Source organism: Crinia signifera, chromosome 6 (assembly GCF_055691185.1).
Source record: "Crinia signifera chromosome 6, ASM5569118v1, whole genome shotgun sequence".
NCBI lineage: Eukaryota > Metazoa > Chordata > Amphibia > Anura > Myobatrachidae > Crinia > Crinia signifera.
Window position 1 is genome coordinate 59,579,952 of NC_139222.1, and position 27,813 is coordinate 59,607,764.

At 39.9% G+C, this 27,813-nt stretch overlaps 47 non-coding genes and 12 pseudogenes across 47 annotated transcripts; all 59 read left to right on the forward strand.

Moving 5' to 3' along the window:
- Positions 1–307: 307 nt before the first annotated feature.
- On the forward strand, positions 308–426 carry LOC146010697 (5S ribosomal RNA; annotated as a pseudogene).
- Positions 427–771: 345 nt separating this feature from the next.
- Positions 772–890, forward strand: LOC146015471 (5S ribosomal RNA). Its single transcript, XR_014448392.1, has one exon. It is a non-coding gene; the product is annotated as a 5S ribosomal RNA (ribosomal RNA).
- A 345-nt stretch (positions 891–1,235) lies between these two features.
- On the forward strand, positions 1,236–1,354 carry LOC146010698 (5S ribosomal RNA; annotated as a pseudogene).
- Positions 1,355–1,699: 345 nt separating this feature from the next.
- Positions 1,700–1,818, forward strand: LOC146015473 (5S ribosomal RNA). The gene has a single exon (XR_014448394.1). It is a non-coding gene; the product is annotated as a 5S ribosomal RNA (ribosomal RNA).
- A 345-nt stretch (positions 1,819–2,163) lies between these two features.
- Positions 2,164–2,282, forward strand: LOC146014454 (5S ribosomal RNA). Its single transcript, XR_014447407.1, has one exon. It is a non-coding gene; the product is annotated as a 5S ribosomal RNA (ribosomal RNA).
- A 519-nt stretch (positions 2,283–2,801) lies between these two features.
- On the forward strand, positions 2,802–2,920 carry LOC146017451 (5S ribosomal RNA). Its single transcript, XR_014450322.1, has one exon. It is a non-coding gene; the product is annotated as a 5S ribosomal RNA (ribosomal RNA).
- A 346-nt stretch (positions 2,921–3,266) lies between these two features.
- On the forward strand, positions 3,267–3,385 carry LOC146016649 (5S ribosomal RNA). The gene has a single exon (XR_014449533.1). It is a non-coding gene; the product is annotated as a 5S ribosomal RNA (ribosomal RNA).
- Positions 3,386–3,730: 345 nt separating this feature from the next.
- LOC146016945 (5S ribosomal RNA) lies at positions 3,731–3,848 on the forward strand. Its single transcript, XR_014449824.1, has one exon. It is a non-coding gene; the product is annotated as a 5S ribosomal RNA (ribosomal RNA).
- Positions 3,849–4,192: 344 nt separating this feature from the next.
- LOC146017276 (5S ribosomal RNA) lies at positions 4,193–4,310 on the forward strand. Its single transcript, XR_014450153.1, has one exon. It is a non-coding gene; the product is annotated as a 5S ribosomal RNA (ribosomal RNA).
- Positions 4,311–4,655: 345 nt separating this feature from the next.
- LOC146017558 (5S ribosomal RNA) lies at positions 4,656–4,774 on the forward strand. Its single transcript, XR_014450426.1, has one exon. It is a non-coding gene; the product is annotated as a 5S ribosomal RNA (ribosomal RNA).
- Positions 4,775–5,120: 346 nt separating this feature from the next.
- Positions 5,121–5,239, forward strand: LOC146011311 (5S ribosomal RNA; annotated as a pseudogene).
- A 345-nt stretch (positions 5,240–5,584) lies between these two features.
- Positions 5,585–5,703, forward strand: LOC146013151 (5S ribosomal RNA). Its single transcript, XR_014446134.1, has one exon. It is a non-coding gene; the product is annotated as a 5S ribosomal RNA (ribosomal RNA).
- A 345-nt stretch (positions 5,704–6,048) lies between these two features.
- LOC146014965 (5S ribosomal RNA) lies at positions 6,049–6,167 on the forward strand. Its single transcript, XR_014447903.1, has one exon. It is a non-coding gene; the product is annotated as a 5S ribosomal RNA (ribosomal RNA).
- Positions 6,168–6,513: 346 nt separating this feature from the next.
- On the forward strand, positions 6,514–6,632 carry LOC146011416 (5S ribosomal RNA; annotated as a pseudogene).
- Positions 6,633–6,978: 346 nt separating this feature from the next.
- Positions 6,979–7,087, forward strand: LOC146011551 (5S ribosomal RNA; annotated as a pseudogene).
- Positions 7,088–7,432: 345 nt separating this feature from the next.
- Positions 7,433–7,551, forward strand: LOC146014164 (5S ribosomal RNA). Its single transcript, XR_014447117.1, has one exon. It is a non-coding gene; the product is annotated as a 5S ribosomal RNA (ribosomal RNA).
- Positions 7,552–7,896: 345 nt separating this feature from the next.
- Positions 7,897–8,015, forward strand: LOC146015499 (5S ribosomal RNA). The gene has a single exon (XR_014448419.1). It is a non-coding gene; the product is annotated as a 5S ribosomal RNA (ribosomal RNA).
- Positions 8,016–8,360: 345 nt separating this feature from the next.
- Positions 8,361–8,479, forward strand: LOC146013152 (5S ribosomal RNA). The gene has a single exon (XR_014446135.1). It is a non-coding gene; the product is annotated as a 5S ribosomal RNA (ribosomal RNA).
- Positions 8,480–8,824: 345 nt separating this feature from the next.
- On the forward strand, positions 8,825–8,943 carry LOC146014966 (5S ribosomal RNA). Its single transcript, XR_014447904.1, has one exon. It is a non-coding gene; the product is annotated as a 5S ribosomal RNA (ribosomal RNA).
- A 346-nt stretch (positions 8,944–9,289) lies between these two features.
- LOC146011417 (5S ribosomal RNA) lies at positions 9,290–9,408 on the forward strand (annotated as a pseudogene).
- Positions 9,409–9,754: 346 nt separating this feature from the next.
- Positions 9,755–9,863, forward strand: LOC146011552 (5S ribosomal RNA; annotated as a pseudogene).
- Positions 9,864–10,208: 345 nt separating this feature from the next.
- Positions 10,209–10,327, forward strand: LOC146014165 (5S ribosomal RNA). The gene has a single exon (XR_014447118.1). It is a non-coding gene; the product is annotated as a 5S ribosomal RNA (ribosomal RNA).
- Positions 10,328–10,672: 345 nt separating this feature from the next.
- LOC146015501 (5S ribosomal RNA) lies at positions 10,673–10,791 on the forward strand. The gene has a single exon (XR_014448420.1). It is a non-coding gene; the product is annotated as a 5S ribosomal RNA (ribosomal RNA).
- Positions 10,792–11,136: 345 nt separating this feature from the next.
- Positions 11,137–11,255, forward strand: LOC146013322 (5S ribosomal RNA). The gene has a single exon (XR_014446300.1). It is a non-coding gene; the product is annotated as a 5S ribosomal RNA (ribosomal RNA).
- Positions 11,256–11,600: 345 nt separating this feature from the next.
- LOC146010718 (5S ribosomal RNA) lies at positions 11,601–11,719 on the forward strand (annotated as a pseudogene).
- Positions 11,720–12,066: 347 nt separating this feature from the next.
- LOC146013153 (5S ribosomal RNA) lies at positions 12,067–12,185 on the forward strand. The gene has a single exon (XR_014446136.1). It is a non-coding gene; the product is annotated as a 5S ribosomal RNA (ribosomal RNA).
- Positions 12,186–12,531: 346 nt separating this feature from the next.
- On the forward strand, positions 12,532–12,650 carry LOC146016987 (5S ribosomal RNA). Its single transcript, XR_014449864.1, has one exon. It is a non-coding gene; the product is annotated as a 5S ribosomal RNA (ribosomal RNA).
- Positions 12,651–12,996: 346 nt separating this feature from the next.
- LOC146011473 (5S ribosomal RNA) lies at positions 12,997–13,105 on the forward strand (annotated as a pseudogene).
- Positions 13,106–13,450: 345 nt separating this feature from the next.
- On the forward strand, positions 13,451–13,569 carry LOC146014166 (5S ribosomal RNA). The gene has a single exon (XR_014447119.1). It is a non-coding gene; the product is annotated as a 5S ribosomal RNA (ribosomal RNA).
- A 345-nt stretch (positions 13,570–13,914) lies between these two features.
- LOC146015502 (5S ribosomal RNA) lies at positions 13,915–14,033 on the forward strand. The gene has a single exon (XR_014448421.1). It is a non-coding gene; the product is annotated as a 5S ribosomal RNA (ribosomal RNA).
- A 345-nt stretch (positions 14,034–14,378) lies between these two features.
- On the forward strand, positions 14,379–14,497 carry LOC146013435 (5S ribosomal RNA). The gene has a single exon (XR_014446411.1). It is a non-coding gene; the product is annotated as a 5S ribosomal RNA (ribosomal RNA).
- A 345-nt stretch (positions 14,498–14,842) lies between these two features.
- On the forward strand, positions 14,843–14,961 carry LOC146016429 (5S ribosomal RNA). The gene has a single exon (XR_014449321.1). It is a non-coding gene; the product is annotated as a 5S ribosomal RNA (ribosomal RNA).
- A 347-nt stretch (positions 14,962–15,308) lies between these two features.
- LOC146013908 (5S ribosomal RNA) lies at positions 15,309–15,427 on the forward strand. The gene has a single exon (XR_014446872.1). It is a non-coding gene; the product is annotated as a 5S ribosomal RNA (ribosomal RNA).
- Positions 15,428–15,772: 345 nt separating this feature from the next.
- Positions 15,773–15,891, forward strand: LOC146010732 (5S ribosomal RNA; annotated as a pseudogene).
- Positions 15,892–16,238: 347 nt separating this feature from the next.
- LOC146013154 (5S ribosomal RNA) lies at positions 16,239–16,357 on the forward strand. Its single transcript, XR_014446137.1, has one exon. It is a non-coding gene; the product is annotated as a 5S ribosomal RNA (ribosomal RNA).
- A 346-nt stretch (positions 16,358–16,703) lies between these two features.
- LOC146016999 (5S ribosomal RNA) lies at positions 16,704–16,822 on the forward strand. Its single transcript, XR_014449875.1, has one exon. It is a non-coding gene; the product is annotated as a 5S ribosomal RNA (ribosomal RNA).
- Positions 16,823–17,167: 345 nt separating this feature from the next.
- Positions 17,168–17,286, forward strand: LOC146017559 (5S ribosomal RNA). Its single transcript, XR_014450427.1, has one exon. It is a non-coding gene; the product is annotated as a 5S ribosomal RNA (ribosomal RNA).
- Positions 17,287–17,633: 347 nt separating this feature from the next.
- On the forward strand, positions 17,634–17,752 carry LOC146017001 (5S ribosomal RNA). The gene has a single exon (XR_014449877.1). It is a non-coding gene; the product is annotated as a 5S ribosomal RNA (ribosomal RNA).
- A 345-nt stretch (positions 17,753–18,097) lies between these two features.
- On the forward strand, positions 18,098–18,216 carry LOC146016432 (5S ribosomal RNA). The gene has a single exon (XR_014449323.1). It is a non-coding gene; the product is annotated as a 5S ribosomal RNA (ribosomal RNA).
- A 346-nt stretch (positions 18,217–18,562) lies between these two features.
- On the forward strand, positions 18,563–18,681 carry LOC146013155 (5S ribosomal RNA). The gene has a single exon (XR_014446138.1). It is a non-coding gene; the product is annotated as a 5S ribosomal RNA (ribosomal RNA).
- A 345-nt stretch (positions 18,682–19,026) lies between these two features.
- LOC146013157 (5S ribosomal RNA) lies at positions 19,027–19,145 on the forward strand. Its single transcript, XR_014446140.1, has one exon. It is a non-coding gene; the product is annotated as a 5S ribosomal RNA (ribosomal RNA).
- Positions 19,146–19,489: 344 nt separating this feature from the next.
- LOC146015403 (5S ribosomal RNA) lies at positions 19,490–19,608 on the forward strand. The gene has a single exon (XR_014448325.1). It is a non-coding gene; the product is annotated as a 5S ribosomal RNA (ribosomal RNA).
- A 345-nt stretch (positions 19,609–19,953) lies between these two features.
- LOC146011570 (5S ribosomal RNA) lies at positions 19,954–20,062 on the forward strand (annotated as a pseudogene).
- Positions 20,063–20,407: 345 nt separating this feature from the next.
- Positions 20,408–20,516, forward strand: LOC146011572 (5S ribosomal RNA; annotated as a pseudogene).
- Positions 20,517–20,862: 346 nt separating this feature from the next.
- LOC146014651 (5S ribosomal RNA) lies at positions 20,863–20,981 on the forward strand. The gene has a single exon (XR_014447599.1). It is a non-coding gene; the product is annotated as a 5S ribosomal RNA (ribosomal RNA).
- Positions 20,982–21,326: 345 nt separating this feature from the next.
- Positions 21,327–21,445, forward strand: LOC146013158 (5S ribosomal RNA). The gene has a single exon (XR_014446141.1). It is a non-coding gene; the product is annotated as a 5S ribosomal RNA (ribosomal RNA).
- A 344-nt stretch (positions 21,446–21,789) lies between these two features.
- LOC146015062 (5S ribosomal RNA) lies at positions 21,790–21,908 on the forward strand. The gene has a single exon (XR_014447995.1). It is a non-coding gene; the product is annotated as a 5S ribosomal RNA (ribosomal RNA).
- Positions 21,909–22,254: 346 nt separating this feature from the next.
- On the forward strand, positions 22,255–22,373 carry LOC146013159 (5S ribosomal RNA). Its single transcript, XR_014446142.1, has one exon. It is a non-coding gene; the product is annotated as a 5S ribosomal RNA (ribosomal RNA).
- A 344-nt stretch (positions 22,374–22,717) lies between these two features.
- Positions 22,718–22,836, forward strand: LOC146014663 (5S ribosomal RNA). The gene has a single exon (XR_014447610.1). It is a non-coding gene; the product is annotated as a 5S ribosomal RNA (ribosomal RNA).
- A 345-nt stretch (positions 22,837–23,181) lies between these two features.
- LOC146013160 (5S ribosomal RNA) lies at positions 23,182–23,300 on the forward strand. The gene has a single exon (XR_014446143.1). It is a non-coding gene; the product is annotated as a 5S ribosomal RNA (ribosomal RNA).
- A 344-nt stretch (positions 23,301–23,644) lies between these two features.
- On the forward strand, positions 23,645–23,763 carry LOC146015064 (5S ribosomal RNA). Its single transcript, XR_014447996.1, has one exon. It is a non-coding gene; the product is annotated as a 5S ribosomal RNA (ribosomal RNA).
- A 346-nt stretch (positions 23,764–24,109) lies between these two features.
- Positions 24,110–24,228, forward strand: LOC146013161 (5S ribosomal RNA). Its single transcript, XR_014446144.1, has one exon. It is a non-coding gene; the product is annotated as a 5S ribosomal RNA (ribosomal RNA).
- A 344-nt stretch (positions 24,229–24,572) lies between these two features.
- LOC146014101 (5S ribosomal RNA) lies at positions 24,573–24,691 on the forward strand. Its single transcript, XR_014447057.1, has one exon. It is a non-coding gene; the product is annotated as a 5S ribosomal RNA (ribosomal RNA).
- A 346-nt stretch (positions 24,692–25,037) lies between these two features.
- On the forward strand, positions 25,038–25,156 carry LOC146013909 (5S ribosomal RNA). The gene has a single exon (XR_014446873.1). It is a non-coding gene; the product is annotated as a 5S ribosomal RNA (ribosomal RNA).
- A 345-nt stretch (positions 25,157–25,501) lies between these two features.
- LOC146016433 (5S ribosomal RNA) lies at positions 25,502–25,620 on the forward strand. The gene has a single exon (XR_014449324.1). It is a non-coding gene; the product is annotated as a 5S ribosomal RNA (ribosomal RNA).
- Positions 25,621–25,967: 347 nt separating this feature from the next.
- Positions 25,968–26,086, forward strand: LOC146013162 (5S ribosomal RNA). Its single transcript, XR_014446145.1, has one exon. It is a non-coding gene; the product is annotated as a 5S ribosomal RNA (ribosomal RNA).
- A 346-nt stretch (positions 26,087–26,432) lies between these two features.
- LOC146017010 (5S ribosomal RNA) lies at positions 26,433–26,551 on the forward strand. The gene has a single exon (XR_014449886.1). It is a non-coding gene; the product is annotated as a 5S ribosomal RNA (ribosomal RNA).
- A 345-nt stretch (positions 26,552–26,896) lies between these two features.
- On the forward strand, positions 26,897–27,015 carry LOC146017560 (5S ribosomal RNA). Its single transcript, XR_014450428.1, has one exon. It is a non-coding gene; the product is annotated as a 5S ribosomal RNA (ribosomal RNA).
- A 347-nt stretch (positions 27,016–27,362) lies between these two features.
- LOC146016065 (5S ribosomal RNA) lies at positions 27,363–27,481 on the forward strand. Its single transcript, XR_014448967.1, has one exon. It is a non-coding gene; the product is annotated as a 5S ribosomal RNA (ribosomal RNA).
- The last annotated feature ends 332 nt before the right edge of the window (positions 27,482–27,813 follow it).

Genomic DNA, 27,813 nt, shown 5'->3' on the forward strand with positions numbered 1-27,813 from the left:
ATTTAAATTGGAAACTTTTTCTTTTTATTGCCAGTACAGACATTTGGAAGAGGTCAAACAGACACAATAGCCATCACCTAAAGACTTACCACACTGTTTAGGCCCAATTCCAACTGCTTTTGGCAGCTAAACAGTGTTGAGCCTGTTTAGTAGTTTAATTTAAGACCCCCTGCTAATATCATGTCCTGTAGGTCTTTTTACATTACCAACACATGATTTTTTTCAGTAAGCCAATACAGTTAGGAAACTTTTTTATTAGCTTACCTGGTGATAGAAGTAGAAGAGGGCAAAAAAGTGCCTGTATCTCACCTACAGCCATACCACATTGGATAGGCCCAATCTCGTCTGATCTTTGAAGCTTAGCAGTGTTGGGCCTGGTTAGTACTTGGGTGGGAGACCACATGGGAACACCAGGTGCTGTAGGTTTTTTCACGTTACAGGAAAATTGTTTTTATTCTCTAGCTATTTAAATTGGAAACTTTTTCTTTTTATTGCCAGCACAGACATTTGGAAGAGGTCAAACAGACACAATAGCCATCACCTAAAGACTTACCACACTGTTTAGGCTCAATTCCAACTGCTTTTGGCAGCTAAACAGTGTTGAGCCTCTTTTGTAGTTTCATTTAAGACCCCCTGCTAATATCATGTCCTGTAGGTCTTTTTACATTACCAACACATGATTTTTTTTAGTAAGCCAATACAGTTAGGAAACTTTTATATTAGCTTACCTGGTGATAGAAGTAGAAGAGGGCAAAAAAGTGCCTGTATCTCACCTACAGCCCTACCACATTGGATAGGCCCAATCTCGTCTGATCTTGGAAGCTAAGCAGTGTTGGGCCTGGTTAGTACTTGGGTGGGAGACCACATGGGAACACCAGGTGCTGTAGGTTTTTTCACATTACAGGCAAATTGTTTTTATTCTCTAGCTATTTAAATTGGAAACTTTTTCTTTTTATTGCCAGTACAGACATTTGGAAGAGGTCAAACAGACACAATAGCCATCACCTAAAGACTTACCACACTGTTTAGGCCCAATTCCAACTGCTTTTGGCAGCTAAACAGTGTTGAGCCTGTTTAGTAGTTTAATTTAAGACCCCCTGCTAATATCATGTCCTGTAGGTCTTTTTACATTACCAACACATGATTTTTTTCAGTAAGCCAATACAGTTAGGAAACTTTTTTATTAGCTTACCTGGTGATAGAAGTAGAAGAGGGCAAAAAAGTGCCTGTATCTCACCTACAGCCATACCACATTGGATAGGCCCAATCTCGTCTGATCTTTGAAGCTTAGCAGTGTTGGGCCTGGTTAGTACTTGGGTGGGAGACCACATGGGAACACCAGGTGCTGTAGGTTTTTTCACGTTACAGGAAAATTGTTTTTATTCTCTAGCTATTTAAATTGGAAACTTTTTCTTTTTATTGCCAGCACAGACATTTGGAAGAGGTCAAACAGACACAATAGCCATCACCTAAAGACTTACCACACTGTTTAGGCTCAATTCCAACTGCTTTTGGCAGCTAAACAGTGTTGAGCCTCTTTTGTAGTTTCATTTAAGACCCCCTGCTAATATCATGTCCTGTAGGTCTTTTTACATTACCAACACATGATTTTTTTTAGTAAGCCAATACAGTTAGGAAACTTTTATATTAGCTTACCTGGTGATAGAAGTAGAAGAGGGCAAAAAAGTGCCTGTATCTCACCTACAGCCCTACCACATTGGATAGGCCCAATCTCGTCTGATCTTGGAAGCTAAGCAGTGTTGGGCCTGGTTAGTACTTGGGTGGGAGACCACATGGGAACACCAGGTGCTGTAGGTTTTTTCACATTACTGGCAAATTGTTTTTATTCTCTAGCTATTTAAATTGGAAACTTTTTCTTTTTATTGCCAGCACAGACATTTGGAAGAGGTCAAACAGACACTATAGCCATCACCTAAAGACTTACCACACTGTTTAGGCCCAATTCCAACTGTTTTTGGCAGCTAAACAGTGTTGAGCCTCTTTAGTAGTTTAATTTAAGACCCCCTGCTAATATCATGTCCTGTAGGTCTTTTTACATTACCAACACATGATTTTTTTCAGTAAGCCAATACAGTTAGGAAACTTTTGTATTAGCTTACCTGGTGATAGAAGTAGAAGAGTGCAAAAAAGTGCCTGCATCTCACCTACAGCTATACCACATTGGATAGGCCCAATCTCGTCTGATCTTGGAAGCTAAGCAGTGTTGGGCCTGGTTAGTACTTGGGTGGGAGACCACATGGGAACACCAGGTGCTGTAGGTTTTTTCACATTACTGGCAAATTGTTTTTATTCTCTAGCTATTTAAATAGGAAACTTTTTCTTTTTATTGCCAGCACAGACATTTGGAAGAGGTCAAACAAACACAATAGCCATCACCTAAAGACTTACCACACTGTTTAGGCCCAATTCCAACTGCTTTTGGCAGCTAAACAGTGTTGAGCCCAGAGGCGGAACTACCATTGGTGCAGCAGGTGCATTGCACCGGGGCCCCTGAGGACTAAGGGGCCCACTACTGCCTAAACCAGCAGCTTGTACCTCTATCACCCACTGTTGTGGGGCCCAAATTGTACTTTTGCACCTGGGCCCACCACTCACAAGTTCCGCCACTGGTTGAGCCTCTTTAGTAGTTTAATTTAAGACCCCCTGCTAATATCATGTCCTGTAGGTCTTTTTACATTACCAACACATGATTTTTTTCAGTAAGCCAATACAGTTAGGAAACTTTTTTATAAGCTTACCTGGTGATAGAAGTAGAAGAGGGAAAAAAGTGCCTGTATTTCACCTACAGCCATACCACATTGGATAGGCCCAATTTCGTCTGATCTTGGAAGCTAAGCAGTTTTGGGCCTGGTTAGTACTTGGGTGGGAGACCACATGGGAACACCAGGTGCTGTAGGTTTTTTTCACATTACAGGCAAATTGTTTTTATTCTCTAGCTATTTAAATTGGAAACTTTTTCTTTTTATTGCCAGCACAGACATTTGGAAGAGGTCAAACAGACACAATAGCCATCACCTAAAGACTTACCACACTGTTTAGGCTCAATTACAACTGCTTTTGGCAGCTAAACAGTGTTGAGCCTCTTTTGTAGTTTAATTTAAGACCCCCTGCTAATATCATGTCCTGTAGGTCTTTTTACATTACCAACACATGATTTTTTTCAGTAAGCCAATACAGTTAGGAAACTTTTGTATTAGCTTACCTGGTGATAGAAGTAGAAGAGGGCAAAAAAGTGCCTTTAACTCACCTACAGCCATACCACATTGGATAGTCCCAATCTCGTCTGATCTTCGAAGCTAAGCAGTGTTGGGCCTGGTTAGTACTTGGGTGGGAGACCACATGGGAACACCAGGTGCTGTAGGTTTTTTCACATTACAGGCAAATTGTTTTTATTCTCTAGCTATTTATATTGGAAACTTTTTCTTTTTATTGCCAGCACAGACATTTGGAAGAGGTCAAACAGACACAATAGCCATCACCTAAAGACTTACCACACTGTTTAGGCTCAATTACAACTGCTTTTGGCAGCTAAACAGTGTTGAGCCTCTTTTGTAGTTTAATTTAAGACCCCCTGCTAATATCATGTCCTGTAGGTCTTTTTACATTACCAACACATGATTTTTTTCAGTAAGCCAATACAGTTAGGAAACTTTTGTATTAGCCTACCTGGTGATAGAAGTAGAAGAGGGCAAAAAAGTGCCTTTAACTCACCTACAGCCATACCACATTGGATAGGCCCAATCTCGTCCGATCTTGGAAGCTAAGCAGTGTTGGGCCTGGTTAGTACTTGGGTGGAGACCACATGGGAACACCAGGTGCTGTAGGTTTTTTCACATTACTGGCAAATTGTTTTTATTCTCTAGCTATTTATATTGGAAACTTTTTATTTTTATTGCCAGCACAGACATTTGGAAGAGGTCAAACAGACACAATAGCCATCACCTAAAGACTTACCACACTGTTTAGGCTCAATTCCAACTGCTTTTGGCAGCTAAACAGTGTTGAGCCTCTTTTGTAGTTTAATTTAAGACCCCCTGCTAATATCATGTCCTGTAGGTCTTTTTACATTACCAACACATGATTTTTTTCAGTAAGCCAATACAGTTAGGAAACTTTTTTATAAGCTTACCTGGTGATAGAAGTAGAAGAGGGAAAAAAGTGCCTGTATTTCACCTACAGCCATACCACATTGGATAGGCCCAATCTCGTCTGATCTTGGAAGCTAAGCAGTGTTGGGCCTGGTTAGTACTTGGGTGGAGACCACATGGGAACACCAGGTGCTGTAGGTTTTTTCACATTACTGGCAAATTGTTTTTATTCTCTAGCTATTTATATTGGAAACTTTTTATTTTTATTGCCAGCACAGACATTTGGAAGAGGTCAAACAGACACAATAGCCATCACCTAAAGACTTACCACACTGTTTAGGCTCAATTCCAACTGCTTTTGGCAGCTAAACAGTGTTGAGCCTCTTTTGTAGTTTAATTTAAGACCCCCTGATAATATCATGTCCTGTAGGTCTTTTTACATTACCAACACATGATTTTTTTCAGTAAGCCAATACAGTTAGGAAACTTTTGTATTAGCTTACCTGGTGATAGAAGTAGAAGAGGGCAAAAAAGTGCCTTTAACTCACCTACAGCCATACCACAGTGGATAGGCCCAATCTCGTCTGATCTTCGAAGCTAAGCAGTGTTGGGCCTGGTTAGTACTTGGGTGGGAGACCACATGGGAACACCAGGTGCTGTAGGTTTTTTCACATTACTGGCAAATTGTTTTTATTCTCTAGCTATTTATATTGGAAACTTTTTTATTTTTATTGCCAGCACAGACATTTGGAAGAGGTCAAACAGACACAATAGCCATCACCTAAAGACTTACCACACTGTTTAGGCTCAATTCCAACTGCTTTTGGCAGCTAAACAGTGTTGAGCCTCTTTTGAAGTTTAATTTAAGACCCCCTGCTAATATCATGTCCTGTAGGTCTTTTTACATTACCAACACATGATTTTTTTCAGTAAGCCAATACAGTTAGGAAACTTTTGTATTAGCTTACCTGGTGATAGAAGTAGAAGAGGGCAAAAAAGTGGCTTTAACTCACCTACAGCCATACCACATTGTATAGGCCCACTATCGTCTGACCTTGGAAGCTAAGCAGTGTTGGGCCTGGTTAGTACTTGGGTGGGAGACCACATGGGAACACCAGGTGCTGTAGGTTTTTTCACATTACTGGCAAATTGTTATTATTCTCTAGCTATTTATATAGGAAACTTTTTCTTTTTATTGCCAGCACAGACATTTGGAAGAGGTCAAACAGACACAATAGCCATCACCTAAAGACTTACCACACTGTTTAGGCTCAATTCCAACTGCTTTTGGCAGCTAAACAGTGTTGAGCCTCTTTTGTAGTTTAATTTAAGACCCCCTGCTAATATCATGTCCTGTAGGTCTTTTTACATTACCAACACATGATTTTTTTCAGTAAGCCAATACAGTTAGGAAACTTTTGTATTAGCTTACCTGGTGATAGAAGTAGAAGAGGGCAAAAAAGTGGCTTTAACTCACCTACAGCCATACCACATTGGATAGGCCCAATCTCGTCTGATCTTGGAAGCTAAGCAGTGTTGGGCCTGGTTAGTACTTGGGTGGGAGACCACATGGGAACACCAGGTGCTGTAGGTTTTTTCACATTACTGGCAAATTGTTTTTATTCTCTAGCTATTTAAATAGGAAACTTTTTCTTTTTATTGCCAGCACAGACATTTGGAAGAGGTCAAACAGACACAATAGCCATCACCTAAAGACTTACCACACTGTTTAGGCCCAATTCCAACTGCTTTTGGCAGCTAAACAGTGTTGAGCCTCTTTAGTAGTTTAATTTAAGACCCCCTGCTAATATCATGTCCTGTAGGTCTTTTTACATTACCAACACATGATTTTTTTCAGTAAGCCAATACAGTTAGGAAACTTTTTTATTAGCTTACCTTGTGATAGAAGTAGAAGAGGGCAAAAAAGTGCCTGCATTTCATCTACAGCTATACCACATTGGATAGGCCCAATCTCGTCTGATCTTGGAAGCTAAGCAGTGTTGGGCCTGGTTAGTACTTGGGTGGGAGACCACCTGGGAACACCAGGTGCTGTAGGTTTTTTCACATTACAGGCAAATTGTTTTTATTCTCTAGCTATTTAAATTGGAAACTATTTCTTTTTATTGCCAGCACAGACATTTGGAAGAGGTCAAACAGACACAATAGCCATCACCTAAAGACTTACCACACTGTTTAGGCCCAATTCCAACTGCTTTTGGCAGCTTAACAGTGTTGAGCCTCTTCAGTAGTTTAATTTAAGACCCCCCTGCTAATATCATGTCCTGTAGGTCTTTTTACATTACCAACACATGATTTTTTTCAGTAAGCCAATACAGTTAGGAAACTTTTTTATTAGCTTACCAGGTGATAGAAGTAGAAGAGGGCAAAAAAGTGCCTGTATCTCACCTGCAGCCATACCACATTGAGTAGGCCCAATGTCGTCTGATCTTGGAAGCTAAGCAGTGTTGGGCCTGGTTAGTGCTTAGGTGGGAGACCACATGGGAACACCAGGTGCTGTAGGTTTTTTCACATTACTGGCAAATTGTTTTTATTCTCTAGCTATTTAAATTGGAAACTTTTTTCTTTTTATTGCCAGTACAGACATTTGGAAGAGGTCAAACAGACACAATAGCCATCACCTAAAGACTTACCACACTGTTTAGGCTCAATTCCAACTGCTTTTGGCAGCTAAACAGTGTTGAGCCTCTTTTGTAGTTTAATTTAAGACCCCCTGCTAATATCATGTCCTGTAGGTCTTTTTACATTATCAACACATGATTTTTTTCAGTAAGCCAATACAGTTAGGAAACTTTTGTATTAGCTTACCTGGTGATAGAAGTAGAAGAGGGCAAAAAAGTGCCTGTATCTCACCTACAGCCATACCACATTGGATAGGCCTGATCTTGGAAGCTAAGCAGTGTTGGGCCTGGTTAGTACTTGGGTGGGAGACCACTTTGGAAAACCAGGTGCTGTAGGTTTTTTCACATTACTGGCAAATTGTTTTTATTCTCTAGCTATTTATATTGGAAACTTTTTCTTTTTATTGCCAGCACAGACATTTGAAAGAGGTCAAACAGACACAATAGCCATCACCTAAAGACTTACCACACTGTTTAGGCTCAATTCCAACTGCTTTTGGCAGCTAAACAGTGTTGAGCCTGTTTAGTAGTTTAATTTAAGACCCCCTGCTAATATCATGTCCTGTAGGTCTTTTTACATTACCAACACATGATTTTTTTCAGTAAGCCAATACAGTTAGGAAACTTTTTTATTAGCTTACCAGGTGATAGAAGTAGAAGAGGGCAAAAAAGTGCCTGTATCTCACCTACAGCCATACCACATTGGATAGGCCCAATCTCGTCTGATCTTGGAAGCTAAGCAGTGTTGGGCCTGGTTAGTACTTAGGTGGGAGACCACATGGGAACACCAGGTGCTGTAGGTTTTTTCACATTACTGGCAAATTGTTTTTATTCTCTAGCTATTTATATTGGAAACTTTTTCTTTTTATTGCCAGCACAGACATTTGGAAGAGGTCAAACAGACACAATAGCCATCACCTAAAGACTTACCACATTGTTTAGGCTCAATTCCAACTGCTTTTGGCAGCTAAACAGTGTTGAGCCTCTTTTGTAGTTTAATTTAAGACCCCCTGCTAATATCATGTCCTGTAGGTCTTTTTACATTACCAACACATGATTTTTTTCATTAAGCCAATACAGTTAGGAAACTTTTGTATTAGCTTACCTGGTGATAGAAGTAGAAGAGGGCAAAAAAGTGCCTGTATCTCACCTACAGCCATACCACATTGGATAGGCCCAATCTCGTCTGATCTTGGAAGCTAAGCAGTGTTGGGCCTGGTTAGTACTTAGGTGGGAGACCACATGGGAACACCAGGTGCTGTAGTTTTTTTCACATTACTGGCAAATTGTTTTTATTCTCTAGCTATTTAAATTGGAAACTTTTTCTTTTTATTGCCAGTACAGACATTTGGAAGAGGTCAAACAGACACAATAGCCATCACCTAAAGACTTACCACACTGTTTAGGCCCAATTCCAACTGCTTTTGGCAGCTAAACAGTGTTGAGCCTCTTTAGTAGTTTAATTTAAGACCCCCTGCTAATATCATGTCCTGTAGGTCTTTTTACATTACCAACACATGATTTTTTTCAGTAAGCCAATACAGTTAGGAAACTTTTGTATTAGCTTACCTGGTGATAGAAGTAGAAGAGGGCAAAAAAGTGGCTTTAACTCACCTACAGCCATACCACATTGGATAGGCCCAATCTCGTCTGATCTTGGAAGCTAAGCAGTGTTGGGCCTGGTTAGTACTTGGGTGGGAGACCACATGGGAACACCAGGTGCTGTAGGTTTTTTCACATTACTGGCAAATTGTTTTTATTCTCTAGCTATTTAAATAGGAAACTTTTTCTTTTTATTGCCAGCACAGACATTTGGAAGAGGTCAAACAGACACAATAGCCATCACCTAAAGACTTACCACACTGTTTAGGCCCAATTCCAACTGCTTTTGGCAGCTAAACAGTGTTGAGCCTCTTTAGTAGTTTAATTTAAGACCCCCTGCTAATATCATGTCCTGTAGGTCTTTTTACATTACCAACACATGATTTTTTTCAGTAAGCCAATACACTTAGGAAACTTTTTTATTAGCTTACCTTGTGATAGAAGTAGAAGAGGGCAAAAAAGTGCCTGCATTTCATCTACAGCTATACCACATTGGATAGGCCCAATCTCGTCTGATCTTGGAAGCTAAGCAGTGTTGGGCCTGGTTAGTACTTGGGTGGGAGACCACCTGGGAACACCAGGTGCTGTAGGTTTTTTCACATTACAGGCAAATTGTTTTTATTCTCTAGCTATTTAAATTGGAAACTATTTCTTTTTATTGCCAGCACAGACATTTGGAAGAGGTCAAACAGACACAATAGCCATCACCTAAAGACTTACCACACTGTTTAGGCCCAATTCCAACTGCTTTTGGCAGCTTAACAGTGTTGAGCCTCTTCAGTAGTTTAATTTAAGACCCCCCTGCTAATATCATGTCCTGCAGGTCTTTTTACATTACCAACACATGATTTTTTTCAGTAAGCCAATACAGTTAGGAAACTTTTTTATTAGCTTACCAGGTGATAGAAGTAGAAGAGGGCAAAAAAGTGCCTGTATCTCACCTGCAGCCATACCACATTGAGTAGGCCCAATGTCGTCTGATCTTGGAAGCTAAGCAGTGTTGGGCCTGGTTAGTGCTTAGGTGGGAGACCACATGGGAACACCAGGTGCTGTAGGTTTTTTCACATTACTGGCAAATTGTTTTTATTCTCTAGCTATTTAAATTGGAAACTTTTTTCTTTTTATTGCCAGTACAGACATTTGGAAGAGGTCAAACAGACACAATAGCCATCACCTAAAGACTTACCACACTGTTTAGGCTCAATTCCAACTGCTTTTGGCAGCTAAACAGTGTTGAGCCTCTTTTGTAGTTTAATTTAAGACCCCCTGCTAATATCATGTCCTGTAGGTCTTTTTACATTATCAACACATGATTTTTTTCAGTAAGCCAATACAGTTAGGAAACTTTTGTATTAGCTTACCTGGTGATAGAAGTAGAAGAGGGCAAAAAAGTGCCTGTATCTCACCTACAGCCATACCACATTGGATAGGCCTGATCTTGGAAGCTAAGCAGTGTTGGGCCTGGTTAGTACTTGGGTGGGAGACCACTTTGGAAAACCAGGTGCTGTAGGTTTTTTCACATTACTGGCAAATTGTTTTTATTCTCTAGCTATTTATATTGGAAACTTTTTCTTTTTATTGCCAGCACAGACATTTGGAAGAGGTCAAACAGACACAATAGCCATCACCTAAAGACTTACCACACTGTTTAGGCTCAATTCCAACTGCTTTTGGCAGCTAAACAGTGTTGAGCCTGTTTAGTAGTTTAATTTAAGACCCCCTGCTAATATCATGTCCTGTAGGTCTTTTTACATTACCAACACATGATTTTTTTCAGTAAGCCAATACAGTTAGGAAACTTTTTTATTAGCTTACCAGGTGATAGAAGTAGAAGAGGGCAAAAAAGTGCCTGTATCTCACCTACAGCCATACCACATTGGATAGGCCCAATCTCGTCTGATCTTGGAAGCTAAGCAGTGTTGGGCCTGGTTAGTACTTAGGTGGGAGACCACATGGGAACACCAGGTGCTGTAGGTTTTTTCACATTACTGGCAAATTGTTTTTATTCTCTAGCTATTTATATTGGAAACTTTTTATTTTTATTGCCAGCACAGACATTTGGAAGAGGTCAAACAGACACAATAGCCATCACCTAAAGACTTACCACATTGTTTAGGCTCAATTCCAACTGCTTTTGGCAGCTAAACAGTGTTGAGCCTCTTTTGTAGTTTAATTTAAGACCCCCTGCTAATATCATGTCCTGTAGGTCTTTTTACATTACCAACACATGATTTTTTTCATTAAGCCAATACAGTTAGGAAACTTTTGTATTAGCTTACCTGGTGATAGAAGTAGAAGAGGGCAAAAAAGTGCCTGTATCTCACCTACAGCCATACCACATTGGATAGGCCCAATCTCGTCTGATCTTGGAAGCTAAGCAGTGTTGGGCCTGGTTAGTACTTAGGTGGGAGACCACATGGGAACACCAGGTGCTGTAGTTTTTTTCACATTACTGGCAAATTGTTTTTATTCTCTAGCTATTTAAATTGGAAACTTTTTCTTTTTATTGCCAGTACAGACATTTGGAAGAGGTCAAACAGACACAATAGCCATCACCTAAAGACTTACCACACTGTTTAGGCCCAATTCCAACTGCTTTTGGCAGCTAAACAGTGTTGAGCCTCTTTAGTAGTTTAATTTAAGACCCCCTGCTAATATCATGTCCTGTAGGTCTTTTTACATTACCAACACATGATTTTTTTCAGTAAGCCAATACAGTTAGGAAACTTTTTTATTAGCTTACCTGGTGATAGAAGTAGAAGAGGGCAAAAAAGTGCCTGTATCTCACCTACAGCCATACCACATTGGATATGCCCAATCTCGTCTGATCTTGGAAGCTAAGCAGTGTTGGGCCTGGTTAGTACTTGGGTGGGAGACCACATGGGAACACCAGGTGCTGTAGGTTTTTTCACATTACAGGCAAATTGTTTTTATTCTCTAGCTATTTAAATTGGAAACTTTTTCTTTTTATTGCCAGTACAGACATTTGGAAGAGGTCAAACAGACACAATAGCCATCACCTAAAGACTTACCACACTGTTTAGGCCCAATTCCAACTGCTTTTGGCAGCTAAACAGTGTTGAGCCTCTTTTGTAGTTTAATTTAAGACCCCTTGCTAATATCATGTCCTGTAGGTCTTTTTACATTACCAACACATGATTTTTTTCAGTAAGCCAATACAGTTAGGAAACTTTTGTATTAGCTTACCTGGTGATAGAAGTAGAAGAGGGCAAAAAAGTGCCTTTATCTCACCTACAGCCATACCACATTGGATAGGCCCAATCTTGTCTGATCTTGGAAGCTAAGCAGTGTTGAGCCTGGTTAGTACTTGGGTGGGAGACCACTTGGGAACCCCAGGTGCTGTAGGTTTTTTCACATTACTGGCAAATTGTTTTTTATTCTCTAGCTATTTAAATTGGAAACTTTTTCTTTTTATTGCCAGTACAGACATTTGGAAGAGGTCAAACAGACACAATAGCCATCACCTAAAGACTTACCACACTGTTTAGGCCCAATTCCAACTGCTTTTGGCAGCTAAACAGTGTTGAGCCTCTTTTGTAGTTTAATTTAAGACCCCCCTGCTAATATCATGTCCTGTAGGTCTTTTTACATTACCAACACATGATTTTTTTCAGTAAGCCAATACAGTTAGGAAACTTTTGTATTAGCTTACCTGGTGATAGAAGTAGAAGAGGGCAAAAAAGTGCCTTTAACTCACCTACAGCCATACCACATTGGATAGGCCCAATCTCGTCTGATCTTGGAAGCTAAGCAGTGTTGGGCCTGGTTAGTACTTGGGTGGGAGACCACATGGGAACACCAGGTGCTGTAGGTTTTTTCACATTACTGGCAAATTATTTTTATTCTCTAGCTATTTAAATAGGAAACTTTTTCTTTTTATTGCCAGCACAGACATTTGGAAGAGGTCAAACAAACACAATAGCCATCACCTAAAGACTTACCACACTGTTTAGGCCCAATTCCAACTGCTTTTGGCAGCTAAACAGTGTTGAGCCTCTTTAGTAGTTTAATTTAAGACCCCCTGCTAATATCATGTCCTGTAGGTCTTTTTACATTACCAACACATGATTTTTTTTCAGTAAGCCAATACAGTTAGGAAACTTTTTTATAAGCTTACCTGGTGATAGAAGTAGAAGAGGGAAAAAAAGTGCCTGTATTTCACCTACAGCCATACCACATTGGATAGGCCCAATCTCGTCTGATCTTGGAAGCTAAGCAGTGTTGGGCCTGGTTAGTACTTGGGTGGGAGACCTCATGGGAACACCAGGTGCTGTAGGTTTTTTCACATTACTGGCAAATTGTTTTTATTCTCTAGCTATTTAAATTGGAAACTTTTTTCTTTTTATTGCCAGTACAGACATTTGGAAGAGGTCAAACAGACACAATAGCCATCACCTAAAGACTTACCACACTGTTTAGGCTCAATTCCAACTGCTTTTGGCAGCTAAACAGTGTTGAGCCTCTTTTGTAGTTTAATTTAAGACCCCCTGCTAATATCATGTCCTGTAGGTCTTTTTACATTATCAACACATGATTTTTTTCAGTAAGCCAATACAGTTAGGAAACTTTTGTATTAGCTTACCTGGTGATAGAAGTAGAAGAGGGCAAAAAAGTGCCTGTATCTCACCTACAGCCATACCACATTGGATAGGCCTGATCTTGGAAGCTAAGCAGTGTTGGGCCTGGTTAGTACTTGGGTGGGAGACCACCTGGGAAAACCAGGTGCTGTAGGTTTTTTCACATTACTGGCAAATTGTTTTTATTCTCTAGCTATTTATATTGGAAACTTTTTCTTTTTATTGCCAGCACAGACATTTGGAAGAGGTCAAACAGACACAATAGCCATCACCTAAAGACTTACCACACTGTTTAGGCTCAATTCCAACTGCTTTTGGCAGCTAAACAGTGTTGAGCCTGTTTAGTAGTTTAATTTAAGACCCCCTGCTAATATCATGTCCTGTAGGTCTTTTTACATTACCAACACATGATTTTTTTCAGTAAGCCAATACAGTTAGGAAACTTTTTTATTAGCTTACCAGGTGATAGAAGTAGAAGAGGGCAAAAAAGTGCCTGTATCTCACCTACAGCCATACCACATTGGATAGGCCCAATCTCGTCTGATCTTGGAAGCTAAGCAGTGTTGGGCCTGGTTAGTACTTAGGTGGGAGACCACATGGGAACACCAGGTGCTGTAGGTTTTTTCACATTACTGGCAAATTGTTTTTATTCTCTAGCTATTTATATTGGAAACTTTTTCTTTTTATTGCCAGCACAGACATTTGGAAGAGGTCAAACAGACACAATAGCCATCACCTAAAGACTTACCACATTGTTTAGGCTCAATTCCAACTGCTTTTGGCAGCTAAACAGTGTTGAGCCTCTTTTGTAGTTTAATTTAAGACCCCCTGCTAATATCATGTCCTGTAGGTCTTTTTACATTACCAACACATGATTTTTTTCATTAAGCCAATACAGTTAGGAAACTTTTGTATTAGCTTACCTGGTGATAGAAGTAGAAGAGGGCAAAAAAGTGCCTGTATCTCACCTACAGCCATACCACATTGGATAGGCCCAATCTCGTCTGATCTTGGAAGCTAAGCAGTGTTGGGCCTGGTTAGTACTTAGGTGGGAGACCACATGGGAACACCAGGTGCTGTAGTTTTTTTCACATTACTGGCAAATTGTTTTTATTCTCTAGCTATTTAAATTGGAAACTTTTTCTTTTTATTGCCAGTACAGACATTTGGAAGAGGTCAAACAGACACAATAGCCATCACCTAAAGACTTACCACACTGTTTAGGCCCAATTCCAACTGCTTTTGGCAGCTAAACAGTGTTGAGCCTCTTTAGTAGTTTAATTTAAGACCCCCTGCTAATATCATGTCCTGTAGGTCTTTTTACATTACCAACACATGATTTTTTTCAGTAAGCCAATACAGTTAGGAAACTTTTTTATTAGCTTACCTGGTGATAGAAGTAGAAGAGGGCAAAAAAGTGCCTGTATCTCACCTACAGCCATACCACATTGGATATGCCCAATCTCGTCTGATCTTGGAAGCTAAGCAGTGTTGGGCCTGGTTAGTACTTGGGTGGGAGACCACATGGGAACACCAGGTGCTGTAGGTTTTTTCACATTACAGGCAAATTGTTTTTATTCTCTAGCTATTTAAATTGGAAACTTTTTCTTTTTATTGCCAGTACAGACATTTGGAAGAGGTCAAACAGACACAATAGCCATCACCTAAAGACTTACCACACTGTTTAGGCCCAATTCCAACTGCTTTTGGCAGCTAAACAGTGTTGAGCCTGTTTAGTAGTTTAATTTAAGACCCCCTGCTAATATCATGTCCTGTAGGTCTTTTTACATTACCAACACATGATTTTTTTCAGTAAGCCAATACAGTTAGGAAACTTTTGTATTAGCTTACCTGGTGATAGAAGTAGAAGAGGGCAAAAAAGTGCCTGTATCTCACCTACAGCCATACCACATTGGATAGGCCCAATCTCGTCTGATCTTGGAAGCTAAGCAGTGTTGAGCCTGGTTAGTACTTGGGTGGGAGACCACTTGGGAACACCAGGTGCTGTAGGTTTTTTCACATTACTGGCAAATTGTTTTTTATTCTCTAGCTATTTAAATTGGAAACTTTTTCTTTTTATTGCCAGTACAGACATTTGGAAGAGGTCAAACAGACACAATAGCCATCACCTAAAGACTTACCACACTGTTTAGGCCCAATTCCAACTGCTTTTGGCAGCTAAACAGTGTTGAGCCTCTTTTGTAGTTTAATTTAAGACCCCCCTGCTAATATCATGTCCTGTAGGTCTTTTTACATTACCAACACATGATTTTTTTCAGTAAGCCAATACAGTTAGGAAACTTTTGTATTAGCTTACCTGGTGATAGAAGTAGAAGAGGGCAAAAAAGTGCCTGTATCTCACCTACAGCCATACCACAATGGATAGGCCCAATCTCATCTGATCTTGGAAGCTAAGCAGTGTTGGGCCTGGTTAGTACTTGGGTGGGAGACCACCTGGGAACACCAGGTGCTGTAGGTTTTTTCACATTACTGGCAAATTGTTTTTATTCTCTAGCTATTTAAATTGGAAACTTTTTCTTTTTATTGCCAGCACAGACATTTGGAAGAGGTCAAACAGACACAATAGCCATCACCTAAAGACTTACCACACTGTTTAGGCTCAATTCCAACTGCTTTTGGCAGCTAAACAGTGTTGAGCCTCTTTTGTAGTTTAATTTAAGACCCCTTGCTAATATCATGTCCTGTAGGTCTTTTTACATTACCAACACATGATTTTTTTCAGTAAGCCAATACAGTTAGGAAACTTTTGTATTAGCTTACCTGGTGATAGAAGTAGAAGAGGGCAAAAAAGTGCCCGTATCTCACCTACAGCCATACCACATTGGATAGGCCCAATCTCGTCTGATCTTGGAAGCTGAGCAGTGTTGAGCCTGGTTAGTACTTGGGTGGGAGACCACTTGGGAACACCAGGTGCTGTAGGTTTTTTCACATTACTGGCAAATTGTTTTTTATTCTCTAGCTATTTAAATTGGAAACTTTTTCTTTTTATTGCCAGTACAGACATTTGGAAGAGGTCAAACAGACACAATAGCCATCACCTAAAGACTTACCACACTGTTTAGGCCCAATTCCAACTGCTTTTGGCAGCTAAACAGTGTTGAGCCTCTTTTGTAGTTTAATTTAAGACCCCCCTGCTAATATCATGTCCTGTAGGTCTTTTTACATTACCAACACATGATTTTTTTCAGTAAGCCAATACAGTTAGGAAACTTTTGTATTAGCTTACCTGGTGATAGAAGTAGAAGAGGGCAAAAAAGTGCCTTTAACTCACCTACAGCCATACCACATTGGATAGGCCCAATCTCGTCTGATCTTGGAAGCTAAGCAGTGTTGGGCCTGGTTAGTACTTGGGTGGGAGACCACATGGGAACACCAGGTGCTGTAGGTTTTTTCACATTACTGGCAAATTATTTTTATTCTCTAGCTATTTAAATAGGAAACTTTTTCTTTTTATTGCCAGCACAGACATTTGGAAGAGGTCAAACAAACACAATAGCCATCACCTAAAGACTTACCACACTGTTTAGGCCCAATTCCAACTGCTTTTGGCAGCTAAACAGTGTTGAGCCTCTTTAGTAGTTTAATTTAAGACCCCCTGCTAATATCATGTCCTGAAGGTCTTTTTACATTACCAACACATGATTTTTTTTCAGTAAGCCAATACAGTTAGGAAACTTTTTTATAAGCTTACCTGGTGATAGAAGTAGAAGAGGGAAAAAAAGTGCCTGTATTTCACCTACAGCCATACCACATTGGATAGGCCCAATCTCGTCTGATCTTGGAAGCTAAGCAGTGTTGGGCCTGGTTAGTACTTGGGTGGGAGACCTCATGGGAACACCAGGTGCTGTAGGTTTTTTCACATTACAGGCAAATTGTTTTTATTCTCTAGCTATTTAAATTGGAAACTTTTTCTTTTTATTGCCAGCACAGACATTTGGAAGAGGTCAAACAGACACAATAGCCATCACCTAAAGACTTACCACACTGTTTAGGCTCAATTACAACTGCTTTTGGCAGCTAAACAGTGTGGAGCCTCTTTTGTAGTTTAATTTAAGACCCCCTGCTAATGTCATGTCCTGTAGGTCTTTTTACATTACCAACACATGATTTTTTTCAGTAAACCAATACAGTTAGGAAACTTTTGTATTAGCTTACCTGGTGATAGAAGTAGAAGAGGGCAAAAAAGTGCCTTTAACTCACCTACAGCCATACCACAGTGGATAGGCCCAATCTCGTCTGATCTTCGAAGCTAAGCAGTGTTGGGCCTGGTTAGTACTTGGGTGGGAGACCACATGGGAACACCAGGTGCTGTAGGTTTTTTCACATTACTGGCAAATTGTTTTTATTCTCTAGCTATTTATATTGGAAACTTTTTTATTTTTATTGCCAGCACAGACATTTGGAAGAGGTCAAACAGACACAATAGCCATCACCTAAAGACTTACCACACTGTTTAGGCTCAATTCCAACTGCTTTTGGCAGCTAAACAGTGTTGAGCCTCTTTTGTAGTTTAATTTAAGACCCCCTGCTAATATCATGTCCTGTAGGTCTTTTTACATTACAAACACATGATTTTTTTTAAGTAAGCCAATACAGTTAGGAAACTTTTTTATTAGCTTACCTGGTGATAGAAGTAGAAGAGGGCAAAAAAGTGCCTGTATCTCAACTACAGCCATACCACAATGGATAGGCCCAATCTCGTATGATCTTGGAAGCTAAGCAGTGTTGGGCCTGGTTAGTACTTGGGTGGGAGACCACCTGGGAACACCAGGTGCTGTAGGTTTTTTCACATTACTGGCAAATTGTTTTTATTCTCTAGCTATTTAAATTGGAAACTTTTTCTTTTTATTGCCAGCACAGACATTTGGAAGAGGTCAAACAGACACAATAGCCATCACCTAAAGACTTACCACACTGTTTAGGCTCAATTCCAACTGCTTTTGGCAGCTAAACAGTGTTGAGCCTCTTTTGTAGTTTAATTTAAGACCCCTTGCTAATATCATGTCCTGTAGGTCTTTTTACATTACCAACACATGATTTTTTTCAGTAAGCCAATACAGTTAGGAAACTTTTGTATTAGCTTACCTGGTGATAGAAGTAGAAGAGGGCAAAAAAGTGCCTGTATCTCACCTACAGCCATACCACATTGGATAGGCCCAATCTCGTCTGATCTTGGAAGCTAAGCAGTGTTGAGCCTGGTTAGTACTTGGGTGGGAGACCACTTGGGAACACCAGGTGCTGTAGGTTTTTTCACATTACAGGCAAATTGTTTTTATTCTCTAGCTATTTAAATTGGAAACTTTTTCTTTTTATTGCCAGTACAGACATTTGGAAGAGGTCAAACAGACACAATAGCCATCACCTAAAGACTTACCACACTGTTTAGGCCCAATTCCAACTGCTTTTGGCAGCTAAACAGTGTTGAGCCTCTTTTGTAGTTTAATTTAAGACCCCCCTGCTAATATCATGTCCTGTAGGTCTTTTTACATTACCAACACATGATTTTTTTCAGTAAGCCAATACAGTTAGGAAACTTTTGTATTAGCTTACCTGGTGATAGAAGTAGAAGAGGGCAAAAAAGTGCCTTTAACTCACCTACAGCCATACCACATTGGATAGGCCCAATCTCGTCTGATCTTGGAAGCTAAGCAGTGTTGGGCCTGGTTAGTACTTGGGTGGGAGACCACATGGGAACACCAGGTGCTGTAGGTTTTTTCACATTACTGGCAAATTATTTTATTCTCTAGCTATTTAAATAGGAAACTTTTTCTTTTTATTGCCAGCACAGACATTTGGAAGAGGTCAAACAGACACAATAGCCATCACCTAAAGACTTACCAAACTGTTTAGGCCCAATTCCAACTGCTTTTGGCAGCTAAACAGTGTTGAGCCTCTTTTGTAGTTTAATTTAAGACCCCCCTGCTAATATCATGTCCTGTAGGTCTTTTTACATTACCAACACATGATTTTTTTCAGTAAGCCAATACAGTTAGGAAACTTTTGTATTAGCTTACCTGGTGATAGAAGTAGAAGAGGGCAAAAAAGTGCCTTTAACTCACCTACAGCCATACCACATTGGATAGGCCCAATCTCGTCTGATCTTGGAAGCTAAGCAGTGTTGGGCCTGGTTAGTACTTGGGTGGGAGACCACATGGGAACACCAGGTGCTGTAGGTTTTTTCACATTACTGGCAAATTATTTTATTCTCTAGCTATTTAAATAGGAAACTTTTTCTTTTTATTGCCAGCACAGACATTTGGAAGAGGTCAAACAGACACAATAGCCATCACCTAAAGACTTACCAAACTGTTTAGGCCCAATTCCAACTGCTTTTGGCAGCTAAACAGTGTTGAGCCTCTTTAGTAGTTTAATTTAAGACCCCCTGCTAATATCATGTCCTGTAGGTCTTTTTACATTACCAACACATGATTTTTTTCAGTAAGCCAATACAGTTAGGAAACTTTTTTATTAGCTTACCTGGTGATAGAAGTAGAAGAGGGCAAAAAAGTGCCTGTATCTCACCTACAGCCATACCACATTGGGTAGGCCCAATCTCATCTGATCTTGGAAGCTAAGCAGTGTTGGGCCTGGTTAGTACTTGGGTGGGAGACCACATGTGAACACCAGGTGCTGTAGGTTTTTTCACATTACAGGCAAATTGTTTTTATTCTCTAGCTATTTAAATTGGAAACTTTTTCTTTTTATTGCCAGTACAGACATTTGGAAGAGGTCAAACAGACACAATAGCCATCACCTAAAGACTTACCACACTGTTTAGGCCCAATTCCAACTGCTTTTGGCAGCTAAACAGTGTTGAGCCTCTTTAGTAGTTTAATTTAAGACCCCCTGCTAATATCATGTCCTGTAGGTCTTTTTACATTACCAACACATGATTTTTTTCAGTAAGCCAATACAGTTAGGAAACTTTTTTATTAGCTTACCTGGTGATAGAAGTAGAAGAGGGCAAAAAAGTGCCTGTATCTCACCTACAGCCATACCACATTGGATAGGCCTGATCTTGGAAGCTAAGCAGTGTTGGGCCTGGTTAGTACTTGGGTGGGAGACCACATGGGAACACCAGGTGCTGTATGTTTTTTCACATTACAGGCAAATTGTTTTTATTCTCTAGCTATTTAAATTGGAAACTTTTTATTTTTATTGCCAGTACAGACATTTGGAAGAGGTCAAACAGACACAATAGCCATCACCTAAAGACTTACCACACTGTTTAGGCCCAATTCCAACTGCTTTTGGCAGCTAAACAGTGTTGAGCCTCTTTAGTAGTTTAATTTAAGACCCCCTGCTAATATCATGTCCTGTAGGTCTTTTTACATTACCAACACATGATTTTTTTCAGTAAGCCAATACAGTTAGGAAACTTTTTTATTAGCTTACCTGGTGATAGAAGTAGAAGAGGGCAAAAAAGTGCCTGTATCTCACCTACAGCCATACCACATTGGATAGGCCTGATCTTGGAAGCTAAGCAGTGTTGGGCCTGGTTAGTACTTGGGTGGGAGACCACATGGGAACACCAGGTGCTGTATGTTTTTTCACATTACAGTCAAATTGTATTTATTCTCTAGCTTTTTAAATTGGAAACTTTTTATTTTTATTGCCAGTACAGACATTTGGAAGAGGTCAAACAGACACAATAGCCATCACCTAAAGACTTACCACACTGTTTAGGCCCAATTCCAACTGCTTTTGGCAGCTAAACAGTGTTGAGCCTGTATAGTAGCTTAATTTAAGACCCCCTGCTAATATCATGTCCTGTAGGTCTTTTTACATTACCAACACATGATTTTTTTTAAGTAAGCCAATACAGTTAGGAAACTTTTTTATTAGCTTACCTGGTGATAGAAGTAGAAGAGGGCAAAAAAGTGCCTGTATCTCACCTACAGCCATACCACATTGGATAGGCCCAATCTCGTCTGATCTTGGAAGCTAAGCAGTGTTGGGCCTGGTTAGTACTTGGGTGGGAGACCACCTGGGAACACCAGGTGCTGTAGGTTTTTTCACATTACTGGCAAATTGTTTTCATTCTCTAGCTATTTAAATTGGAAACTTTTTCTTTTTATTGCCAGCACAGACATTTGGAAGAGGTCAAACAGACACAATAGCCATCACCTAAAGACTTACCACACTGTTTAGGCTCAATTCCAACTGCTTTTGGCAGCTAAACAGTGTTGAGCCTCTTTTGTAGTTTAATTTAAGACCCCCTGCTAATATCATGTCCTGTAGGTCTTTTTACATTACCAACACATGATTTTTTTCAGTAAGCCAATACAGTTAGGAAACTTTTGTATTAGCTTACCTGGTGATAGAAGTAGAAGAGGGCAAAAAAGTGCCTTTAACTCACCTACAGCCATACCACATTGGATAGGCCCAATCTCGTCTGATCTTGGAAGCTAAGCAGTGTTGGGCCTGGTTAGTACTTGGGTGGGAGACCACATGGGAACACCAGGTGCTGTAGGTTTTTTCACATTACTGGCAAATTATTTTATTCTCTAGCTATTTAAATAGGAAACTTTTTCTTTTTATTGCCAGCACAGACATTTGGAAGAGGTCAAACAGACACAATAGCCATCACCTAAAGACTTACCAAACTGTTTAGGCCCAATTCCAACTGCTTTTGGCAGCTAAACAGTGTTGAGCCTCTTTAGTAGTTTAATTTAAGACCCCCTGCTAATATCATGTCCTGTAGGTCTTTTTACATTACCAACACATGATTTTTTTCAGTAAGCCAATACAGTTAGGAAACTTTTTTATTTGCTTACCTGGTGATAGAAGTAGAAGAGGGCAAAAAAGTGCCTGTATCTCACCTACAGCCATACCACATTGGATAGGCCCAATCTCATCTGATCTGGGAAGCTAAGCAGTGTTGGGCCTGGTTAGTACTTGGGTGGGAGACCACATGGGAACACCAGGTGCTGTAGGTCTTTTCACATTACAGGCAAATTGTTTTTATTCTCTAGCTATTTAAATTGGTAACTTTTTCTTTTTATTGCCAGTACAGACATTTGGAAGAGGTCAAACAAACACAATAGCCATCACCTAAAGACTTACCACACTGTTTAGGCCCAATTCCAACTGCTTTTGGCAGCTAAACAGTGTTGAGCCTCTTTTGTAGTTTAATTTAAGACCCCCCTGCTAATATCATGTCCTGTAGGTCTTTTTACATTACCAACACATGATTTTTTTCAGTAAGCCAATACAGTTAGGAAACTTTTGTATTAGCTTACCTGGTGATAGAAGTAGAAGAGGGCAAAAAAGTGCCTTTAACTCACCTACAGCCATACCACATTGGATAGGCCCAATCTCGTCTGATCTTGGAAGCTAAGCAGTGTTGGGCCTGGTTAGTACTTGGGTGGGAGACCACATGGGAACACCAGGTGCTGTAGGTTTTTTCACATTACTGGCAAATTATTTTATTCTCTAGCTATTTAAATAGGAAACTTTTTCTTTTTATTGCCAGCACAGACATTTGGAAGAGGTCAAACAGACACAATAGCCATCACCTAAAGACTTACCAAACTGTTTAGGCCAAATTCCAACTGCTTTTGGCAGCTAAACAGTGTTGAGCCTCTTTAGTAGTTTAATTTAAGACCCCCTGCTAATATCATGTCCTGTAGGTCTTTTTACATTACCAACACATGATTTTTTTCAGTAAGCCAATACAGTTAGGAAACTTTTTTATTAGCTTACCTGGTGATAGAAGTAGAAGAGGGCAAAAAAGTGCCTGTATCTCACCTACAGCCATACCACATTGGATAGGCCCAATCTCGTCTGATCTTGGAAGCTAAGCAGTGTTGGGCCTGGTTAGTACTTGGGTGGGAGACCACCTGGGAACACCAGGTGCTGTAGGTTTTTTCACATTACTGGCAAATTGTTTTCATTCTCTAGCTATTTAAATTGGAAACTTTTTCTTTTTATTGCCAGCACAGACATTTGGAAGAGGTCAAACAGACACAATAGCCATCACCTAAAGACTTACCACACTGTTTAGGCTCAATTCCAACTGCTTTTGGCAGCTAAACAGTGTTGAGCCTCTTTTGTAGTTTAATTTAAGACCCCCTGCTAATATCATGTCCTGTAGGTCTTTTTACATTACCAACACATGATTTTTTTCAGTAAGCCAATACAGTTAGGAAACTTTTGTATTAGCTTACCTGGTGATAGAAGTAGAAGAGGGCAAAAAAGTGCCTTTAACTCACCTACAGCCATACCACATTGGATAGGCCCAATCTCGTCTGATCTTGGAAGCTAAGCAGTGTTGGGCCTGGTTAGTACTTGGGTGGGAGACCACATGGGAACACCAGGTGCTGTAGGTTTTTTCACATTACTGGCAAATTATTTTATTCTCTAGCTATTTAAATAGGAAACTTTTTCTTTTTATTGCCAGCACAGACATTTGGAAGAGGTCAAACAGACACAATAGCCATCACCTAAAGACTTACCAAACTGTTTAGGCCCAATTCCAACTGCTTTTGGCAGCTAAACAGTGTTGAGCCTCTTTAGTAGTTTAATTTAAGACCCCCTGCTAATATCATGTCCTGTAGGTCTTTTTACATTACCAACACATGATTTTTTTCAGTAAGCCAATACAGTTAGGAAACTTTTTTATTAGCTTACCTGGTGATAGAAGTAGAAGAGGGCAAAAAAGTGCCTGTATCTCACCTACAGCCATACCACATTGGATAGGCCCAATCTCATCTGATCTGGGAAGCTAAGCAGTGTTGGGCCTGGTTAGTACTTGGGTGGGAGACCACATGGGAACACCAGGTGCTGTAGGTCTTTTCACATTACAGGCAAATTGTTTTTATTCTCTAGCTATTTAAATTGGAAACTTTTTCTTTTTATTGCCAGTACAGACATTTGGAAGAGGTCAAACAAACACAATAGCCATCACCTAAAGACTTACCACACTGTTTAGGCCCAATTCCAACTGCTTTTGGCAGCTAAACAGTGTTGAGCCTCTTTTGTAGTTTAATTTAAGACCCCCCTGCTAATATCATGTCCTGTAGGTCTTTTTACATTACCAACACATGATTTTTTTCAGTAAGCCAATACAGTTAGGAAACTTTTGTATTAGCTTACCTGGTGATAGAAGTAGAAGAGGGCAAAAAAGTGCCTTTAACTCACCTACAGCCATACCACATTGGATAGGCCCAATCTCGTCTGATCTTGGAAGCTAAGCAGTGTTGGGCCTGGTTAGTACTTGGGTGGGAGACCACATGGGAACACCAGGTGCTGTAGGTTTTTTCACATTACTGGCAAATTATTTTATTCTCTAGCTATTTAAATAGGAAACTTTTTCTTTTTATTGCCAGCACAGACATTTGGAAGAGGTCAAACAGACACAATAGCCATCACCTAAAGACTTACCAAACTGTTTAGGCCCAATTCCAACTGCTTTTGGCAGCTAAACAGTGTTGAGCCTCTTTAGTAGTTTAATTTAAGACCCCCTGCTAATATCATGTCCTGTAGGTCTTTTTACATTACCAACACATGATTTTTTTCAGTAAGCCAATACAGTTAGGAAACTTTTTTATTAGCTTACCTGGTGATAGAAGTAGAAGAGGGCAAAAAAGTGCCTGTATCTCACCTACAGCCATACCACATTGGGTAGGCCCAATCTCATCTGATCTTGGAAGCTAAGCAGTGTTGGGCCTGGTTAGTACTTGGGTGGGAGACCACATGGGAACACCAGGTGCTGTAGGTTTTTTCACATTACAGGCAAATTGTTTTTATTCTCTAGCTATTTAAATTGGAAACTTTTTCTTTTTATTGCCAGTACAGACATTTGGAAGAGGTCAAACAGACACAATAGCCATCACCTAAAGACTTACCACACTGTTTAGGCCCAATTCCAACTGCTTTTGGCAGCTAAACAGTGTTAAACCTGTTTAGTAGTTTAATTTAAGACCCCCTGCTAATATCATGTCCTGTAGGTCTTTTTACATTACCAACACATGATTTTTTTTAAGTAAGCCAATACAGTTAGGAAACTTTTTTATTAGCTTACCTGGTGATAGAAGTAGAAGAGGGCAAAAAAGTGCCTGTATCTCACCTACAGCCATACCACAATGGATAGGCCCAATCTCATCTGATCTTGGAAGCTAAGCAGTGTTGGGCCTGGTTAGTACTTGGGTGGGAGACCACCTGGGAACACCAGGTGCTGTAGGTTTTTTCACATTACTGGCAAATTGTTTTTATTCTCTAGCTATTTAAATTGGAAACTTTTTCTTTTTATTGCCAGCACAGACATTTGGAAGAGGTCAAACAGACACAATAGCCATCACCTAAAGACTTACCACACTGTTTAGGCTCAATTCCAACTGCTTTTGGCAGCTAAACAGTGTTGAGCCTCTTTTGTAGTTTAATTTAAGACCCCTTGCTAATATCATGTCCTGTAGGTCTTTTTACATTACCAACACATGATTTTTTTCAGTAAGCCAATACAGTTAGGAAACTTTTGTATTAGCTTACCTGGTGATAGAAGTAGAAGAGGGCAAAAAAGTGCCCGTATCTCACCTACAGCCATACCACATTGGATAGGCCCAATCTCGTCTGATCTTGGAAGCTAAGCAGTGTTGAGCCTGGTTAGTACTTGGGTGGGAGACCACTTGGGAACACCAGGTGCTGTAGGTTTTTTCACATTACTGGCAAATTGTTTTTTATTCTCTAGCTATTTAAATTGGAAACTTTTTCTTTTTATTGCCAGTACAGACATTTGGAAGAGGTCAAACAGACACAATAGCCATCACCTAAAGACTTACCACACTGTTTAGGCCCAATTCCAACTGCTTTTGGCAGCTAAACAGTGTTGAGCCTCTTTTGTAGTTTAATTTAAGACCCCCCTGCTAATATCATGTCCTGTAGGTCTTTTTACATTACCAACACATGATTTTTTTCAGTAAGCCAATACAGTTAGGAAACTTTTGTATTAGCTTACCTGGTGATAGAAGTAGAAGAGGGCAAAAAAGTGCCTTTAACTCACCTACAGCCATACCACATTGGATAGGCCCAATCTCGTCTGATCTTGGAAGCTAAGCAGTGTTGGGCCTGGTTAGTACTTGGGTGGGAGACCACATGGGAACACCAGGTGCTGTAGGTTTTTTCACATTACTGGCAAATTATTTTTATTCTCTAGCTATTTAAATAGGAAACTTTTTCTTTTTATTGCCAGCACAGACATTTGGAAGAGGTCAAACAAACACAATAGCCATCACCTAAAGACTTACCACACTGTTTAGGCCCAATTCCAACTGCTTTTGGCAGCTAAACAGTGTTGAGCCTCTTTAGTAGTTTAATTTAAGACCCCCTGCTAATATCATGTCCTGAAGGTCTTTTTACATTACCAACACATGATTTTTTTTCAGTAAGCCAATACAGTTAGGAAACTTTTTTATAAGCTTACCTGGTGATAGAAGTAGAAGAGGGAAAAAAAGTGCCTGTATTTCACCTACAGCCATACCACATTGGATAGGCCCAATCTCGTCTGATCTTGGAAGCTAAGCAGTGTTGGGCCTGGTTAGTACTTGGGTGGGAGACCTCATGGGAACACCAGGTGCTGTAGGTTTTTTCACATTACAGGCAAATTGTTTTTATTCTCTAGCTATTTAAATTGGAAACTTTTTCTTTTTATTGCCAGCACAGACATTTGGAAGAGGTCAAACAGACACAATAGCCATCACCTAAAGACTTACCACACTGTTTAGGCTCAATTACAACTGCTTTTGGCAGCTAAACAGTGTGGAGCCTCTTTTGTAGTTTAATTTAAGACCCCCTGCTAATGTCATGTCCTGTAGGTCTTTTTACATTACCAACACATGATTTTTTTCAGTAAACCAATACAGTTAGGAAACTTTTGTATTAGCTTACCTGGTGATAGAAGTAGAAGAGGGCAAAAAAGTGCCTTTAACTCACCTACAGCCATACCACAGTGGATAGGCCCAATCTCGTCTGATCTTCGAAGCTAAGCAGTGTTGGGCCTGGTTAGTACTTGGGTGGGAGACCACATGGGAACACCAGGTGCTGTAGGTTTTTTCACATTACTGGCAAATTGTTTTTATTCTCTAGCTATTTATATTGGAAACTTTTTTATTTTTATTGCCAGCACAGACATTTGGAAGAGGTCAAACAGACACAATAGCCATCACCTAAAGACTTACCACACTGTTTAGGCTCAATTCCAACTGCTTTTGGCAGCTAAACAGTGTTGAGCCTCTTTTGTAGTTTAATTTAAGACCCCCTGCTAATATCATGTCCTGTAGGTCTTTTTACATTACAAACACATGATTTTTTTTAAGTAAGCCAATACAGTTAGGAAACTTTTTTATTAGCTTACCTGGTGATAGAAGTAGAAGAGGGCAAAAAAGTGCCTGTATCTCAACTACAGCCATACCACAATGGATAGGCCCAATCTCGTCTGATCTTGGAAGCTAAGCAGTGTTGGGCCTGGTTAGTACTTGGGTGGGAGACCACCTGGGAACACCAGGTGCTGTAGGTTTTTTCACATTACTGGCAAATTGTTTTTATTCTCTAGCTATTTAAATTGGAAACTTTTTCTTTTTATTGCCAGCACAGACATTTGGAAGAGGTCAAACAGACACAATAGCCATCACCTAAAGACTTACCACACTGTTTAGGCTCAATTCCAACTGCTTTTGGCAGCTAAACAGTGTTGAGCCTCTTTTGTAGTTTAATTTAAGACCCCTTGCTAATATCATGTCCTGTAGGTCTTTTTACATTACCAACACATGATTTTTTTCAGTAAGCCAATACAGTTAGGAAACTTTTGTATTAGCTTACCTGGTGATAGAAGTAGAAGAGGGCAAAAAA